Source organism: Zootoca vivipara, chromosome 15, assembly GCF_965207765.1.
Source record: "Zootoca vivipara chromosome 15, rZooViv2.hap1.1, whole genome shotgun sequence".
Classification (NCBI taxonomy): domain Eukaryota; kingdom Metazoa; phylum Chordata; class Lepidosauria; order Squamata; family Lacertidae; genus Zootoca; species Zootoca vivipara.
The window spans coordinates 31,472,368-31,490,183 of NC_142598.1; positions in this window are offsets into that span (position 1 = coordinate 31,472,368).

Genomic DNA, 17,816 nt, shown 5'->3' on the forward strand with positions numbered 1-17,816 from the left:
AGATTTATGAAGCTGCTCTCCTCGTGGAGCTTGTGAAAATTGCAATCTAAATCAGCTCCCCAGATGGTAGATCATTAACAACGCAGGAGGACAGAATGCATGGCCACTGGTGTGCGACACCATGGATATAAACTCCATTGCCTGAGAGGGAGATGCAAATAGTTTTTCCTCTGTCTTGTGAACCTACAGCCTGCTGCCACCCATTTATTCGTTTGTGGCACCATTTGCACTTCATCATATGTCCGTTGAAAGATCCCCGAAGAATTACCTTAATGTACGAGAGGAGGGAACCAAAGTTGCCAACAGCAGTATGGAAGGCACACACTTGCAGTACATACTGGCGGTGAATGCCACAGTCTCAATTGAATCATAGAATTGTAGAGCTGGAAGATACCACAAGGGCCATCCAGTCCAACCCCCTGCCAAGCAGGAAACACCATCAAAGCATTCTTGACATATGCCTGTCAAGCCTCTGCTTAAAGACCTCCAAAGAAGGAGACTCCACCACACTCCTTGGCAGCAAATTCCACAGTTGAACAGCTCTTACTGCCAGGAAGTTCTTCCTAATGTTTAGGTGGAATCTTCTTTCTTGTAGTTTGAATCCATTGCTCCGTGTTCCGCTTCTCTGGAGCAGCAGAAAACAACCTTTCTCCCTCCTCTATATGACATCCTTTTATATATTTGAACATGGCTATCATATCACCCGTTAACCTTCTGTTCTCCAGGCTAAACATACCCAGCTCCCTAAGCCGTTCCTCATAAGGCATCGTTTCCAGGCCTTTGACCATTTTCGTTGCCCTCTTCTGGACACGTTCCAGCTTGTCAGTATCCTTCTTGAACTGTGGTGCCCAGAACTGGACACAGTACTCCAGGTGAGGTCTGACCAGAGCAGAATACAGTGGTACTATTACTTCGCTTGATCTAGATGCTATACTTCTATTGATGCAGCCCAGAATTGCATTGGCTTTTTAGCTGCTGCATCACACTGTTGTCTCATGTCAAGTCTACCAAGACTCCTAGATCCTTTTCACATGTACTGCTCTCAAGCCAGGTGTCACCCATCCTGTATTTGTACCTTTCATACCCCCCCCCAAGTGTAGTACTTTACATTTCTCCTTGTTGAAATTCATCTTGTTTGCTTTGGTCCAGTTGTCTAATCTGTTAAGGTCATTCTGAAGTGTGATCCTGTCCTCCCTCCCAATTTGGTGTCATCTGCAAACTTGCTCAAAATGCCCTCAAGCCCATCATCCAAGTCATTGATAAAGATGTTGAATAAGACTGGGCCCAAAACAGAACCCTGTGGCACCCAAATGGATGGGCTCCATTTCAAAGCTCTACCTGGCAGCCCAAATTCATGAAGCATTGTGTGGCAAGGCATCCCCCCTAGTATTTACTGACAGCACAACTTTATTGACAATGGATGTGAGAGGTTCCGGCCCTCCTGCCAGAAGAACTTGCGTTCTGGGGTCAATGAGGGAATCCCTGGGCTACATCAAGGGGTAACTGCCCCACTGGATTGCACCCGGGGAGTGCTGTGCCCTCGTCCAGACAGAAGCATCTCCCATGGTTCCCTTAAATGGGATACCCCATTTCGGAGGGGCCAGACAGAGGCTACAAACTCCCCTCCAATCAAGAGACGACACCTATCTAATGCCTAAACCACCAAAGTTGTGACAATTGCTATGAGGATGGCGAGCAGAGCCAGATGGAGCCAATTTGCCAACTGGGAAAATTCCAACCTGGTGTCAGGAACTGGGCAGAGGAGGGGGAGTGGTGGAGGAGGGTGGCGGGGTAATGTCAGAGGCTGGGCAGAGGAGGAATGGTGGAGACGGCCTCCCCATCCTGACCCTTCCAGGGAGGAGGAGGAGAAAGACAGTATAGATTTACAACAGGGGTTTGTGGGAGGTCACAGCTCAGAGGCAGATGAGGGGGAAAGTTGGGAAACAATGGGAGAGGAGGAGCAGGCAGAACTGGAGCGGCAGCTGGCTGATACGTCGTCACTAGAAAGCATTCCAGACCCTCCACCTCCTAGAACCCGGCAAGCCTTAAAAGTAGGATCTGTAGGTGCTGTTTCCAAGTGACTGGCCAAGTGGAGAAGGAGGAACCAAAGGAGAAGGGAGAGTGTGGATGGTGGAGATTCGAGACTCACCAACACCTCCTACTTTTCTTTCCAGGTAAACTGGCCCCTTTTAGCCTCCCATCACTTGTTTTCAAACGGTTGCTGGAAAACAGAGCAGTGGACACACCATGGAGCTGCTGTCTTCTGAGTATGTGGTGTGCAGATTCCTGCTGCCTGGACCTTGCCTCCCTCCCCCATCTGAATTTGAGCTGCGCCTCAGCTCACCTGGGGGATATGGGGCAAGCAGAAAGTATGCTTCCTCGGAGAATTCCTCTGAGAACATTCCTTTGCATGCTCTGGTTATCCTAGTACATTTCCAGGCACAATTCAAAGTGTTTGTGCTGACCTTTAAAGCCCTAAACGGCCTTGGTCCTGTATACCTGAAGGAGCATCTCCACCCCCATCATTCTGCCCGGACACTGAGGTCCAGCTCTGAGGGCCTTCTGTCAGATCCCTCACTGCGAAAGCAAAGTTACAGGGAACCTGGCAGAGGGCCTTCTCGGTAGTGGCCCCCGCCCTGTGGAACGCCCTCCCACCAGATGTCAAAGAAATAAAAAACGATCTGCCTTTTAGAAGACATCTGAAGGCAGCCCTGTTTAGGGAAGCTTTTAATATTTGATGAATTATTGTATTTTAATATTTTGCTGGAAGCTGCCCAAAGTGGCTGGGGAAATCTAGCCAGATGGGCGGGGTATAAATAATTTATTATTATTATTATTATTATTATTATTAGCCTAGGGTGGGCAGTACACCAGCACTGTGACCTCACACCTGATGTTTGAAAGAGCTCCCAATGTGAAAATTCCATTTTAAGAACAACTACATAGCATGTCTGAAAAAACCCCTTGAATGCTTCCAAGCACAACAACAAATCTGTTCCCTAAGTATTTCCCTTTAGCATTGCGAGTGCTGCCCAGCTCCCAAAGAGCCGAGATAGAAAAGAAGTGCAGTGAATGCAGAAAGCGTCACTTATCCCACCATCTGCTGAGCGAACCCCTTTGCCATCCAATAGCAATCAAGAAGAAACGGCATTCTGGTTTTATGTACCCTGTAATGTCATCGGGACGAGGCAACAGCAGCGGTGGCAGCCGTACTGCCACCGCCGCCACCGGTGAACAGATATGGCCCAGGTCTTAAGATAAGCCACCGCTTGAATCATTTGCTGCCGTTTCGGAAGGCGAACCTCAGCGATGCTAAGAGATAGCGAGAAAGTCCTTGCATTAAGCTGGCATGTGCCAGTGGATTAAAGGCTGGCGCTTGTGACGCTGCATTGCAGGGGAGCTTTTAGCTGTTCGAAGCTGCCAGCTGATGTCTCTTCTAAGCATCATTGCCAAGAAGCCAAAACTGGAAGCAGGTGCTGCCGTGGGGGTAGAGGAACTGAATGTGGTGCTTGGGAGAGCACGCGGGGGGTGGGGGGTGGCGGGGAAGGGGGGTGGAATGGATGAACAGAACTTCTGTTGTTAAAATTCTGTTGCCTTCATTAAGGCCTAAACAATGCTTTGCTTTAAACTTGGGGAATATTTTTAGCCTGATAGACTACTGCAAACCCAGTCTGACAATCCTCTTACATTTATGCACTGAACTAAAAGGCGCCCTCCGCCCCCCACTCCTCCAGCAGAGCCACGGATTGTCTAGCAGAATGTTGTATGCTGATTACAGAAGCTTTGCTCGGGAGACGGAGAGCATCTGCTTCTTAATGTGCCCCCATCGTCCCAGCCACCCACCCCCAACTAAACTGCGCTTTGCGAACTTCCACCTCCCTTAGCCCAGGGCCTGGGAAAAGAGCCTCTCCCCAACTCAAGTCTCCGTCTTCACCGTGCCATGTCACCAGTTCAGCCATCGTAGCATACCACCTCCTGATAAGAAAGAAGGCAGGCACCAGCAATGCCAAGAATTTGCATTGCTTTCAGAGGCAGAAACAAGATGTGCCACTCATGTTTGCAGCCAGAGAGATTCTCTATTCTCCCTTACGCTCAGCTCAACGGCACTCACATGGGGTGGGGGGTGGGGGGAGGCGAGGGAAAAGGACAGGTATATACAGGTGAAACTCGGAAAATTAGAATATCGTCGAAAAGTGCATTTATTTCAGTAATGCAACTTATTATTTTTTCTTTTTCTTTTAATTTTTACAAATGCTTTCTTTTGGAAATTCCACAGTAATAAAACAAATAGTTACAATAATACAAAAATAAACATCGCTATTACATTTCATTAATTACATTCCATTTATAATTGACCCACCTAACGACAAATAATTACAATTACAAGAAATAAAGGCTTGACATATCTTGCTTTGCATGTCATGTATCTATCTCATATATTGGTTTCACCTTTTAAGTTGTGTTACAGAAATAAATGCACTTTTCGACGATATTCTAATTTTTCGAGTTTCACCTGTATGTGTAATGATAGCAATTGTACTAGACAAGTAGTACCTGCAGCAGAATGTTGCAGTACAGAGGGCTTGTGTTCAGCATTGCAGCCAACCTCCATTCTAACCTTTGCCCCCTTTTCATACCCACTTCTTAACAATCAGCATCCTATGACCACTTGGGTTGCCCAGTCCTCACTGAGCTATTTCCCCACCTGAATTTTGATTTTAATGATTTGTGTGTGTGTGTGTGTGTGTGTGCTTCTGCAAACCTCCAGTTTCTCCCAAACCTGCTAACGCTTCTCCTGTGTGCATGGGTGCTGCCATTTTCGTTAGATAAGGATCCATACTGACAGGAATGCATAACGTATATTAGTAGGGAATCTACCACTGCAAGTGGCCAATGTATTTCCTAAGCTTCGTGCCCATCACTTCTTAGTAAGTGACTGTGGAGGCCAATTCTGGATCCACACATCCTTCCACAGTGGGGACATAGGTTTCCGGGTGGGAGTTGATCATGGTGACGGTTTGCCAAGCGTGCCTTCCTCTTAGCACGTTTCTCCCTTTCACCCTGAGTTTGAGCGTCTTCAAAGCCCATTACTGTACACCTTTGGAGCACTTGCAATGCATATGGGGATTGAACCTGCAACCTTGGCATTATCAGCACCATTCTCTAACCAACTGAGCTATTCAGTGGTTGGGGCTCTGTAATATGGGGGGGGGGGACAAGTAACAGACCTTCTCTGGATGCTCCTAGTGGTTGAGCAGGGATATAAGGCTTCAGGTTGTCCTTAACGCTATCCTGAACCCAAGCTAATTACAAGCAGGCGAAGCTCTTGAATCCCTTGTGATAACGGGAGCGGGATTCCATATTCTAATACCGTTCTTTTAATATTCTTTCATGGGCAAGGGTTTTTGGCTGAGTGACCGAGTCTACGAACCACTGTGCAAAAGGGTTAACCTGTACAATGTCTGCAAATGGGACCATGTGCTTTTAAATGCTAGTCTTTTCTTTCACGGCACTCAAGGAAGCATTCGAAAAGCTGAGCACTTTGCAAGGGTGTCCCCCCCCCCCGCCCAGTGCACACAAATGAGGTTGATTAAAAGCTTCAAACAATGAGTGTTCCAATATATTTTTTCATATATAAAATTTAAAACCTCAGCAAAGTACAATAGCTCGGTAATAAAGTCATGAAACTGCTAATGGGATAGGTTTTCTACAAATGAACTGACTACCAAGCACAGTAATAAGAAGGCAAATAATATAGTTATAAAAGAGAGAGGGGGGTAATGTAGCCAGGGCCTATTAAGTGAAACTGTAGATGAAGAGGACTTATGTCATCAGTCTTTGAATTTTGTACATTTTGAACATCATCCAAAAATTATAATCCACCGTTTGAAATATTATAGCAGTGACGAGGGAGAAGTGGTCCCCCCTATTACAACCTTATGGCCTCAAACATTCACATCCTACTGTAAATATATCATGTTCCTTATGAAGAACCTTTTAATTTCCCCCACCCCCCTAGTTCTTTTTGGTTTTAAAGGGTCTCTTGCTAAAAGGTTAGTGTCTGGGCAAAGGAAGCCTCCGTCTGATCAATGTGCGCTATTCCGCACTAAGGTCCTGATTGTGTTCAACTGGACTTTCTCCCTTGTATGAGTTTCTACCCTGAGCTGTTTGGTATACAATCAATATCTCCCAAACACACTGCAGAATAGGTATTTCATCATTTGAACAACCCGCACCTTTTGAAGATTTCGAAGGAATCGTGCTTCTGTTTGTCATCATGCAGAGCTACGTCACTGTCATGTAATGGGCTCTGGAAATAGCATCTGAAAGCATTGCTCCATGACTTGGGACTCTGTAGTTGGAAGGGGATTTCACTGCATGGAGTCTTGCATCCTTGTCATTCATGTGCAATGCAGTATCTGCCTTGACTCTGATCAGTGGCGCAGGTTACAGGAGATAATACTGCATTGCACAGGTTACAGGAGATAATACTGCATTGCCTTAGGTGGGTTGAAGGGATTGTATATGTCAGGGGCTGGGCTGGATCGGAAGATTGGGGAATGCAGGAAGATCAGTTCCTAACAGAACTTGATTGATGCCCCCCTGTTTCCAGAGTTTCCAGAAGCAGAGAGACAGGCAGACACAGAGGCTGCACAGTTGAGAGAGGAGCTACCCAGCTATGAGATAGTAGCTAAGCAACCACAAGGGAGGGAGCAGCTGGGTGATACATCAATCAAGAGTGGTGGTGGGGAAATCCCCTCCCTTCCCCTGAACTCAGAGGTCCGAGCATGTCAGAGAACAAAGGAGAGGTGGGGAGGGGGAAGGAACTTCCAGTTGGCAGGCTTCTTGCTGTGGAAGTGGGGAAGGAGACAGAGTAGGCAACTGATATCACTGATATCACTTCCGCCTTGGCAAGGAGGTGGTGTTGCTGGCAGTCATGAGCCTTCCATGTGCACAGGGGGTGGTGCCTAGCCCCTGTGCAATTGGGGGAATCCCGCCTGCATCACTAGCCAGGTTGGCCAATCCGGTCAGACTGGGGGTGTGGCCTGCTACATTTAAGCAGGCGCGCAGCCGGGGATCTCACAATTGCTTCCTCACTTCCAGCTGCTCCGGTTTTCCCACCCTTTAGGTTTTTCCTTTTCCTGACTCCAGTTGGTCGCCGTTGAGGGGCCTAGTAGGAATTTTTCCACTTGGCTAATTGGCTCTGGCCATTTGGTTTTCACCTAACTCGTAGCAATTCGTCACAACTTTGGTTTGGATGGTTAAGCATTGGAATATTTCTGCTAGGCTGCAGGGGGAGGTAGCACCATCACCTCCCCCAAATATTGAAGGGTATCCCGTTAAAGGAATCCAGGGGGTGTGGCCCTGTCCAAAGCCTAGGGAGGTTAGGGCCTAAGGTACGCGCCCTATCGGTGGCCCCAGGGAGAGTTCCTAGTCAATGTGCATCACTGGGCTCCTTGGCTGGTGGTTAACCCTTCCCGGACTTCCAACAAAACGGGCTGGAGTCAGCTATAGTCGGTTAAATCCAATGTCTAAGCCAATACTGCTCATCATCTGTAACCAATAAAGTTGTGGCCTTTTTATGCCCATTAACCTTAATTACCATGTCATGTGTCTTTATTATACCACGTGGGGGGTCGGGACATTGCCATACAATATATGACACTTAGTTGTAGCATGCTATGATTGCTTACTGAAAGAAGAGGCCTGCCCTGTTCTTGCAGACCCTCCAAGTGCCCCTGATTTGCAGAAGCTGCCCAGGTTTCTGATTTGATCCCGGAATGTCAAGGCAGCGACTGGTTATCTCGTTCTCTAAAGCAGAAAAAGGAGCTACCACCACTTGGGCTGGATCTAAACACATTTTTAAAAAGGGGTTTCAGGAAAGCGCGTTGTAAACTTTATTGTGGAAAATCACGTTGGCGAAAGATGGGACTCCACAGCGCCATGGCTTCAAGTTGCAAGAAAGGAGATTCCAACGAAACATTTGGAAAAACTTTCTGACAGTAAGAGCTGTCCTGCAGTGGAACAGACTCCCACGAGAGGTGGTGGACTCTCCTTCCTTGGAGGGTTTTAAGCAGAGCTTAGATGGCCACCTGTCATGGATGCTTTAGCTGAGATTCCTGCATTGGAGGGGGTTGAACTAGATAACCCTTGGGTCCCTTCCAACTCTATGATTCCATCTGGTGTTGCAGTGCTATTATGCATATAAAACGCATTTTCTTTACTAATGTAGCGGAGTCCTCAGTGTGGCTGCAGAGCTGTGTATGCTCCATAGAATCTCTGATTGAGACCGACATTAGTCTGCTGTCCTCTTTAGTGTTCTGCCTGCATATAGAACCTACATGCAAGAAAAGAGAGCAGGGGCAACCATGCTAAGCTCTGCCCTTTCACCTGCCCATTGCCATCCAACTTATGGAGAGGGAAGGCATGAAGCCAGCAGCTTCCTATTTTCGTAGGGTCCGTACATTGCACACAGAGCCTCCATGAATACAGGAGGCTCCCTGCTTTAGATCTTCACCCATGAGTTGCAGGGCTACATGGATGGAGACTGGAGGGGGAAGGGGAAGGACTTTTTAACATGGTCAGCCCTGCTCTCACCCTGCTCATGAGTAGATTTTTAAAAATAACAGAATGCCCAGATAGGGTTGGTGTCACGGCAGTGTGCCATTTCCAGGGTCATTGTTTGATCTGTGGAAACGTAAGGCAGAATTTGGGTGTGATATATATGTGGTAAGTGGGGTGAATATTGTGTTTTGTGAGTCAGTATGTCCCTTGGCAGGGGCGCGGGTGGCTCTGTGGTCTAAACCACAGAGCCTAGGGCTTGCCGATCGGAAGGTCGGCAGTTCAAATCCCCGCGACGGGGTGAGGTCCTGTTGCTCGGTCCCAGCTCCTGCCAACCTAGCAGTTCGAAAGCAACATCAAAGTGCAAGTAGCTAAATAGGTACTGCTCCAACGGGAAGGTAAACGGCGTTTCCATGCGCTGCTCTGGTTTGCCAGAAGCGGCTTAGTCATGCTGGCCACATGACCCGGAAGCTGTACGCCAGGTCCCTTGGCCAGTAAAGCGAGAAGAGTGCCGCAACCCCAGAGTCGGTCACTACTGGACCTAATGGTCAGGGGTCCCTTTACCTTTAACCTGTGTCCCTCAGCAAGATGAAGGCTGAAGAGGGAATGGATCTCCGACTTTGAGGGTGTTTGAAAATGTGCAGCTATATTTTTGTGTTTGGAGATTTTATTTAATATTGCATTGCATTGCATTACATGGTAGTTTCTCAGTTCCGTTGTTTTTCATATATACATTTTGCATATGGTATTTTGTAAACCACTTAAAGACTCTGTGAAGCATTAAGCAATATATAAATATATGATATAATAACAATTGTTGGTTTAAAAAAGATGGCAGATTGTGACATATTTAAAATTTCCTGTTTGTGTCCAGAAATAGCTACGTCCATGAGGTTTAGCCCATCTTACTCTTTTCTGGGGAAAAATGTGAAAGTAGATATCAGTATATATAAATGTTCTGAACCCTTTTCTTCCTTTTTATAGTCCGGATAAGCCTCCAACTATGAGTTATTCAGAAATATTAGACGAAAGAGAGCAACTCTCCTTCTCTAACAGGGTCTGACTTCATATTTATTGAGACAATGGAAGGCAATATTAAAGTTTTTACAGTACTGAACATTTCTTCTTGGCTCCTAACCAAAGGAAAATGTGGCTTTAATTCTGTACATTTTGTACAATGGGCCTAGCTAGCATTGCACGTCATGTTTCCTGCAAAAATGCTTTGTGTTACTTTTACATCATTAAGAATTTACTTTTGTCCTTCCACAGTCCATGGAATTCCATCAACACCTGGTGTTTGTTCATCACATTTTATGGAATGATTGGAGGGGGGAGGCAGCGGCGAGAAACAAGGTATATTCTATAAGCAAACAAAAGAGATATGGACAAAGTAAAGGAATGCAAACAGGATGTATAAATTCTAAAGCCAGAATTTCCTGTTAGCAAAGATATATAGAACTAGAGTCATAGTTTCAACTGGGAAGAAGCCAAAAGGAAATAAATAACGGCATTTCAGATTAGTGCATTAATGAAAGTGGCAGCCAAAATCAGTAAGGTTACATAACTCTTTGCTGGAACATAAATAAGAGCTTCAAGGTAATGTGGATTCACAAAGAGTCCTCTCGTTTAGATGTGCGATGGGATGTTCTCAAAGGACTCTGGCATTTAAATTTTAAGACTGTACATTTAAAAGAAGTATGTGACAATAAGTGGCAGGCCCTTGTTCAGTTTCCACATTGTACTGTGGCAACTCTCCCAAAAGGGTTTTTTTTAAAACTGTTAAAAATTGGTCAATGTTATGTTTCTCTGTTTCTAAACTTAAGTTCCATTCTCCACATTTCTGCATCTTCTTTTTTAAGCCCCCATGAAAATTCATCTGAATTTTAATGTGAATATCCCCTAATATTGCAGTTTTCCCCAAATATAATACATTTTTGCAATCGTTTCCCCATATCCTAATGCATTTCTGTATGCCATTTTCACTACTGTAATGCATTTTCTATGTCGTTTTCGTGAATATATGCATTTTTGTGCACCCATTCTCCAATACACACATTTCTGTCAACATTATTTGGCTGGAGAATTGCATTGCAAAATTTGGAGAAGTGTGCATTTTGAAGGACGGTTCACATATTTGAGAAGGGTTTTGGGACGTGTGAATAGCAGACCCTTCAGTTTCCCCTATTTTCCAGAAACAGTCCCGGATTTACAGAGAAGAAGAAGAGAAGAGGAAGAATTTGGATTTGATATCCCACTTTATCACTACCCGAAGGAGTAGGCTAACAATCTCCTTTCCCCTCCTCCCCCACAACAGACACCCTGTGAGGTGGGTGGGGCTGAGAGACTTCAGAGAAGTGTGACTAGCCCAAGGTCACCCAGCAGCTGCATGTGGAGGAGCGGAGACGCGAACCCGGTTCCCCAGATTATGAGTCTACCGCTCTTAACCACTACAGCACGCTGGCTCCCAAAAGTCTTTCCCAGTTTTCTATACGATCCCAGAATGTCCTATCCATTTTCCATATGATCCCAAAATGTCCTGCTTTTCCTTAGGATGTCCCTATTTTCATCAGAGAAATATTGGCCGGTATGATAGGACGTCCCTACCTTCATTGGCAAAATGTTGAAGGTTATGGACCCTCGGGCCCAGGAGATAAGTAACGAGAAACCTTTAGAAGACACATGAAGGCAGCCCTGTATAGTTTTATTATGTTTTCATATATGTTGGAAGCCGCCCAGAGTGGTTGGGACAACTCAGTCAGATGGGCTGGGTATAAATAGTAAATAGTAAAATTATTGTTATCTTTATGGATTAGGATGTCCTTATTTTCATCAGAGAAATGTTGGAGGGTATGGAATTGTGGAGAGGAGGGAGTGCATTAAAAGGTGAACTGATCTGGATTTTTCTCCCATGACTTATTGTCCTCAGTTTGGCAGTTTGAAGCTATAGCTTCAACCACATTACGTTAGCTGCCCGCAAAGTCAATTTGATTAAGAGTAAAGCCAGACATGCAGGCACAGTCTCAGATTGCTTGGGGGGAAACCTGGGAGAGGAGGAGACTTAGGACTCAGCTACAATTGTAAAGATTTGAATGTGCTATACACATGCAACACCAGATGGTGCCAGAGAGCAGGAAATTTTAAAACACGGTTTTTCATAGAGATTTTTTTCTTTTGTTATAACTATCAAATTACTGATTTATTTATAGCGGGGCTTTTTCTGTGTTTAGATCTACTCTTAGGCAGTTGTGGGAAGGCAAGGACCTTCTTGCAACTGCCTCATAGAAGCAAGACCTACCGAAGAACAGTTGCTGTCCTCATCCCCTGTACAGATCCTGGTTTTTCCTCCCTAATAAAGAGTTAACTTCACCTGCTCTGTGTGATTTACTGCTGGGTTCCTACTGACAGCGATCAAAATACACCTGAACACAATGCAACCCCACCCCCAGCTTCTTCACGCTGATTCTTGAAACTCAGCGCCCATATGGCTAACTTTCCAAACTGATTAAAGCGGAACAGAAATATCTGTTCTGTAAGGAATCAATAGTCAGGGCCGGCCCTAAGGCAAGGCTGGGTGGTGCAATGCGCCAGGGGGCGCCACGCTGCGGGGGGGCGGGGCGCCGGAGGGATCTTCACACCACGGCACCAGGGCGCCAGATATGCTTAAGATGGCCCTGTCAATAGTTGTAGTAGATCCTTCACAATATCACAGATAGATCACACATTCTACACTTGCTCAGGTCCTCTGAGAGCTTCTGGCCTTTAGTACTGTGCATATATCTGATTATCTTGTTCGTCTTAGTATTTTCATTGTTAGAAGCCCCACTGCTGATATCATCCATTTCAGATATTCAGTCTTGTCCATGTCTTCCAGAAACTGTTTCTTCTCTGTTTCAAACTTCTTTCACTCCAATGATTAATATAGTCTTGAAAAGCTTTCCTTCCTCAGTTCCTAGTAAATGAGAAAATAGGGGAAGGAATTGGTGAGATACGGTATTCACTGTATCCGACCCAGACTAATTAGCAAGGCAACCACAGATTCAATACAGATGAAAATATGTCAGAAATTTTGAACCAGTATCAAGACCTTTACCACATTTGCAGAGGGTTCCAACATATAGTGGGGTTTTTTAAACACAGTTTGATCCAATTCTGAGGGATGGTGAAAAAAATATGCTCATTTGTTTCAGGGGAATTCGGTCCATATACAGTCTAGAGATCAGATCTCCATATGGATAAGTCTTCACCTAACATGGTGTCCTTCAGATGTTATTCAACTTTGGCTGCAACCCTTCACTCCATGTTTCTTCTAGCCCAGGTCATAAAGGAGATTTACTCTTACACATTCCAGTTCCCACCACCCCAGCCATCTTGGCAATGGTCAGATACGCTGAGAGAAGCTGCTGTTGTTGTTACATAAAACTTGAATCCTCCCAAAGGAGCTCATGGTGGCTAACAAGATGTAATTCCAGTCACAGATACAGACTGGGGAAGATCTCAGCTTAAAAGGCTTGTTGGAAGAGAAAGGTCTTCAGTAGGTGCCCAGAAGGCGGCAGAGTGGTGTCCGCCTAATATTCAAAGGAATTACATTCCAAAGGTGCCACAACACTGAACACCCAGTTGCTACATTGTGCAGAACGGACCTTCTGATAAGAAGGTATCTGCAGGAGGCCCCCACCAGCAGAGCACAGTGAAGACACAATCTTTCAGGTATCCTGGTCCCGAGGCGTGTAGAGCTTTATTCACCCCAAACCAGCACCTTGAACTTATAGCCTGGTAGCTAATTGGCAGCCAATGAAATTTTTTTTTTAACTAAAGGGTAACTTGTTGGCATTTGAGCCGCTGCATTTTGCCTGAGCTGCAGCTTCTAGACCAACCTTAAGGGCAGCCCCACACAGAGGGCATTGGAGTAATCCAAGCCATGGATAGCAGTGGCCAGGTTATCCCGGTCCAACTAAGTTATAGTCAGGGTAGACCCACTGCAATTAATGAATCTAAGTTACTCATGTCCATTATTTTCAGTGGGAGGAATTGAACGTTGCACTATGGTGATTGTTCCATCATGCCAGCGCAAGCTTTTCATCTTGTAAGATGGAACACCCCCCTCCCTCCCATTCACTATTCAAGAGGTTCTCTCAACCTGCCAGCTAATTTTTTTGGGGGGGAGGCATGGAGCAAAAAAAGAGAGAAGGGAGGGGAAGACTCATTGCACTAAGGGGACGTCCTTGTGTGGACTTTCACTAGCAGGACTAGCTAGCTGAATTTCACCCAATGAGATAACCAGAGGCAGTAAATTTTATGTCTACCCGCCATAATTTTTCCCATTGTTTCATGTAAATATTATAACTCAGGTCTTGTGCCCATCTCACCATTACCGCTTTCACTTGTTCTTCCTTTACCTCCCATTCTAATAGGAGATCATATACCCACAAGATATATCTTCCTTTTGGGGGGGGGGGACCCCTGACCATTAGGTCCAGTCGTGACCGACTCTAAGGTTGCGGCGCTCATCTCGCGTTATTGGCTGAGGGAGCCGGCGTACAGCTTCCAGGTCATGTGGCCAGCATGACAAAGCTGCTTCTGGTGAACCAGAGCAGCACACGGAAACACCGTTTACCTTCCTGCTATTTATCTACTTGCACTTTGATGTGCTTTCGAACTGCTAGGTTGGCAGGAGCTGGGACCAAGCAACGGGAGCTCACCCCGTCGTGGGGATTCGAATTGCCGACCTTCTGATCAGCAAGCCCTAGGCTCAGTGGTTTAACAAAGTAAATCTTCCTTTACTTTGTATCAATTCTTTTTCAAATTTTGATGTTTCTTTTGCAAGACCTGTTTTCTTATCAATGAATAATCTTTGATATATTTGAAAATATTGCAGCCAGTCTGTCAAGTACCCTTTAATTTAGGCATCCCCAAACTTTGGCCCTCCAGATGTTTTGGACTACAATTCCCATCATCCCTGACCACTGGTCCTGTTAGCTAGGGATCATGGGAGTTTTAGGCCAAAACATATGGAGGGCTGCAGTTTGGGGATGCCTGCTTAATTTCTTCATATTTTTTCAGCATGGGCTCGTCCTGTTGTCCTTCTAATAATAATCGGTATGTGGCCCATTCCTCTTCCATATTCTTTTTCTTAACTGCTAGTGCTTCTGCAGGCGAGGTCCACAGGGGAATCTTGGGTTCTAATATTCCTTTATACTTCAACCAGATCTTATATAATGATTTCCTTATTAAGTGATTCAAGAAGCCCCTGTGGACCTTTACCTTCTCATATATTAAATTGGCATGCCACCCATACTGATTATCATATCCCTCCAAGTCGAGTACATCCAATCTATTGTTATCCAATCTTTAAGCCATAGTAGTCCTGCAGCTCCATGATATAACTCTAGGTTGGGGAGCGCGAAATCTCCCCTCTCTCTTTTATCTATTATCATTTGGTGTTTTATTCTCGGTCTTATTCCATTCCATATGAATTTCGCCATATCTTTCTTCCACTCTTGGAAACATTTCACACACACCCCCATATCGGTATAGTTTGAAAAACAAAAATCATTTTGGGGAGTATGTTCATCTTAACCACCGAGATTCTGCCCCATAGAGAGGTGTAGCTTATTCCAATTTTCCATATTTTTCTTAACCTCCTTCCACGCTTTGACATAATTGTCTTCGTATAGGTTAATACCCTTTGTTGATACACAGATCCCTCGATATTTTACCTTGTTCTTAATCTCTAAACCCACCAGCTGGTAGAGTTCTTTATTCTCCTCTATATTTAAATTTTTAGTTAATAACTTAGTTAAGATTTTTGTTGTTGTTAAAAACAAGCAAGGGATTTCAACACTGGTGACTTAATTCAGTTTTCTTGGACGCTGTCAATATTTCTCATAGCAAGAGAGAAATGGATTTCCATACTGTCTTTGCACTGAAAGGGAGTTTTTTAAAAAAAGGATTCCAAGAGCTGTCCAGTACAAAATTGTTTTTGGCTCTTCCCTAGCCACAAAAAGGCTGGCCAAACCAATTTCATTCACATTTTATTTTAATAAGACCCAAACAACAACAAAAAAGTCCCTCTGAGGCTCACAAGTTGTGGGCAAATATCTAACCTGAAGATGATTGAAAATGCCTGGTTTATTGCTATCCCCAACTGGGAGTTTCAGAATGGGAAATACTGCTTTGAAAGCAACAGAATAAGAGTTGGCTTTGTTATGTATTCCTTTTGGAGCTTATTCCCACTCACTATGTTTCTACTTCCTTGCAGTTGGCTGTGGGCAAAGGCCTAAATTTTATTTAAACTCAGTAGGCCTGAGCTTAACCTGTATCTAATTAGGCAGCATACTCTAATACAGTGGAACCTCGGTTTCCGAGTGTCTCGGAAGCCGAATGTTTCGGTTTTAGAACGCCGAAAACCCAGAAGTAATTGCTTCCGTTTTTGAACGCTCCTCGGAAATTGAACGGCTACTGAGGTGTGTTTTTCCATTTTTCTCCATTGAACTTGCTGACAGGCCTTTGCGCCTCGGTTTTCAAATGTTTCGGAAGTTGAACGGTCTTCCGGAAAGGATTGCGTTCAAGAACCGCAGTTCCACTGTAATGGCCTGGTTTTTGGTATTGTTGAGAAGGAACCAAATCCCTCAGGTTTTCTTCACTTATCCCCTGGTCAGAAAAGGAATAAAGGGAAGAAATGTTTTTCCCTGTCCTTCAGTGTGGACCCATAGGTTACAAATTGACTGGGGTGAGAGGCAGAGACTGTTTACCCCCATTTCTTTTAAATAGAAAAGACCCTGGTTGGCTTTATATTTAAGGGTACGAATGCTCTCTCCCTGATAATTCTGAGAATTTGCCACTCTTCAAATGCCACTGAAAGCCCCCACTTTCATAGGGGGTGAATTGGCCCAGTTTAAGCATAGGCACCAAAGTTCTATTTTGAGTATGAAATGGAAGTATGGGAAGGGACCAGGAAGCACAAAGACCTTGTACTGTTTCCCCACATTTTGTAATGTTGAGAGTGACTAAAGGATACAGGTTCTTTTCCTGTAGCCTCCAAATCTTCAGTCTTCCCGAGAATTATCCTCAGGAACAAGAACCGCAGTTCCACTGTAATGGCCTGGTTTTTGGTATTGTTGAGAAGGAACCAAATCCCTCAGGTTTTCTTCACTTATCCCCTGGTCAGAAAAGGAATAAAGGGAAGAAATGTTTTTCCCTGTCCTTCAGTGTGGACCCATAGGTTACAAATTGACTGGGGTGAGAGGCAGAGACTGTTTACCCCCATTTCTTTTAAATAGAAAAGACCCTGGTTGGCTTTATATTTAAGGGTACGAATGCTCTCTCCCTGATAATTCTGAGAATTTGCCACTCTTCAAATGCCACTGAAAGCCCCCACTTTCATAGGGGGTGAATTGGCCCAGTTTAAGCATAGGCACCAAAGTTCTATTTTGAGTATGAAATGGAAGTATGGGAAGGGACCAGGAAGCACAAAGACCTTGTACTGTTTCCCCACATTTTGTAATGTTGAGAGTGACTAAAGGATACAGGTTCTTTTCCTGTAGCCTCCAAATCTTCAGTCTTCCCGAGAATTATCCTCAGGAACAAGAAGCACTGGGAATATTGCAGTGGGCTGTGGATTAAATCTCTGGTTAGCGCACAAATACATATCCATAATAAAAATGTATTAATTTCAACCAATGATAAACTAAATTTATATTGGCGAATTATTTTTGCAAATACAAGAAAAGTTTGTACATAGTAGCAGATTTGTGTTCCCATTTTAATGCCAATAATTAGAATTAAGCTTTCAGGCATTTCTTCAAGGTCGCTACCCTGCCGTATATTTCCCAGTTCTGCATGACACCATTGAGTTGCACTGATGAATTTAACCTTCCTTGGAAAACTGCCTCTATGAGACAATCAATAATACTAATTATACATAGACCACACACAATAAGAATCCTACTGGGATAAATGTATATATTAATAGAGGTCGTGTAATTAAATCTCCCCAACATAGGCTAGAAATGTACCCAATTAAAATGGGGAAACTTAATCAGGAGTGGCATTAGTAATTGGAAGAGAAGATAAACGCTAATTCCGGATTGTGGGTGAAAACTATTGTGTATTTGTTGCCATAAAGAGCACTTCACATTGTGACATTTCACAATGATCTTCTTCTTCTTCTTGGTGCTATTCATTGTTGAATGAAATGAGGAGTATTGCTTTTAATACTACATCTGTAAATTGGTCTTGAACTTACAGTATATTGC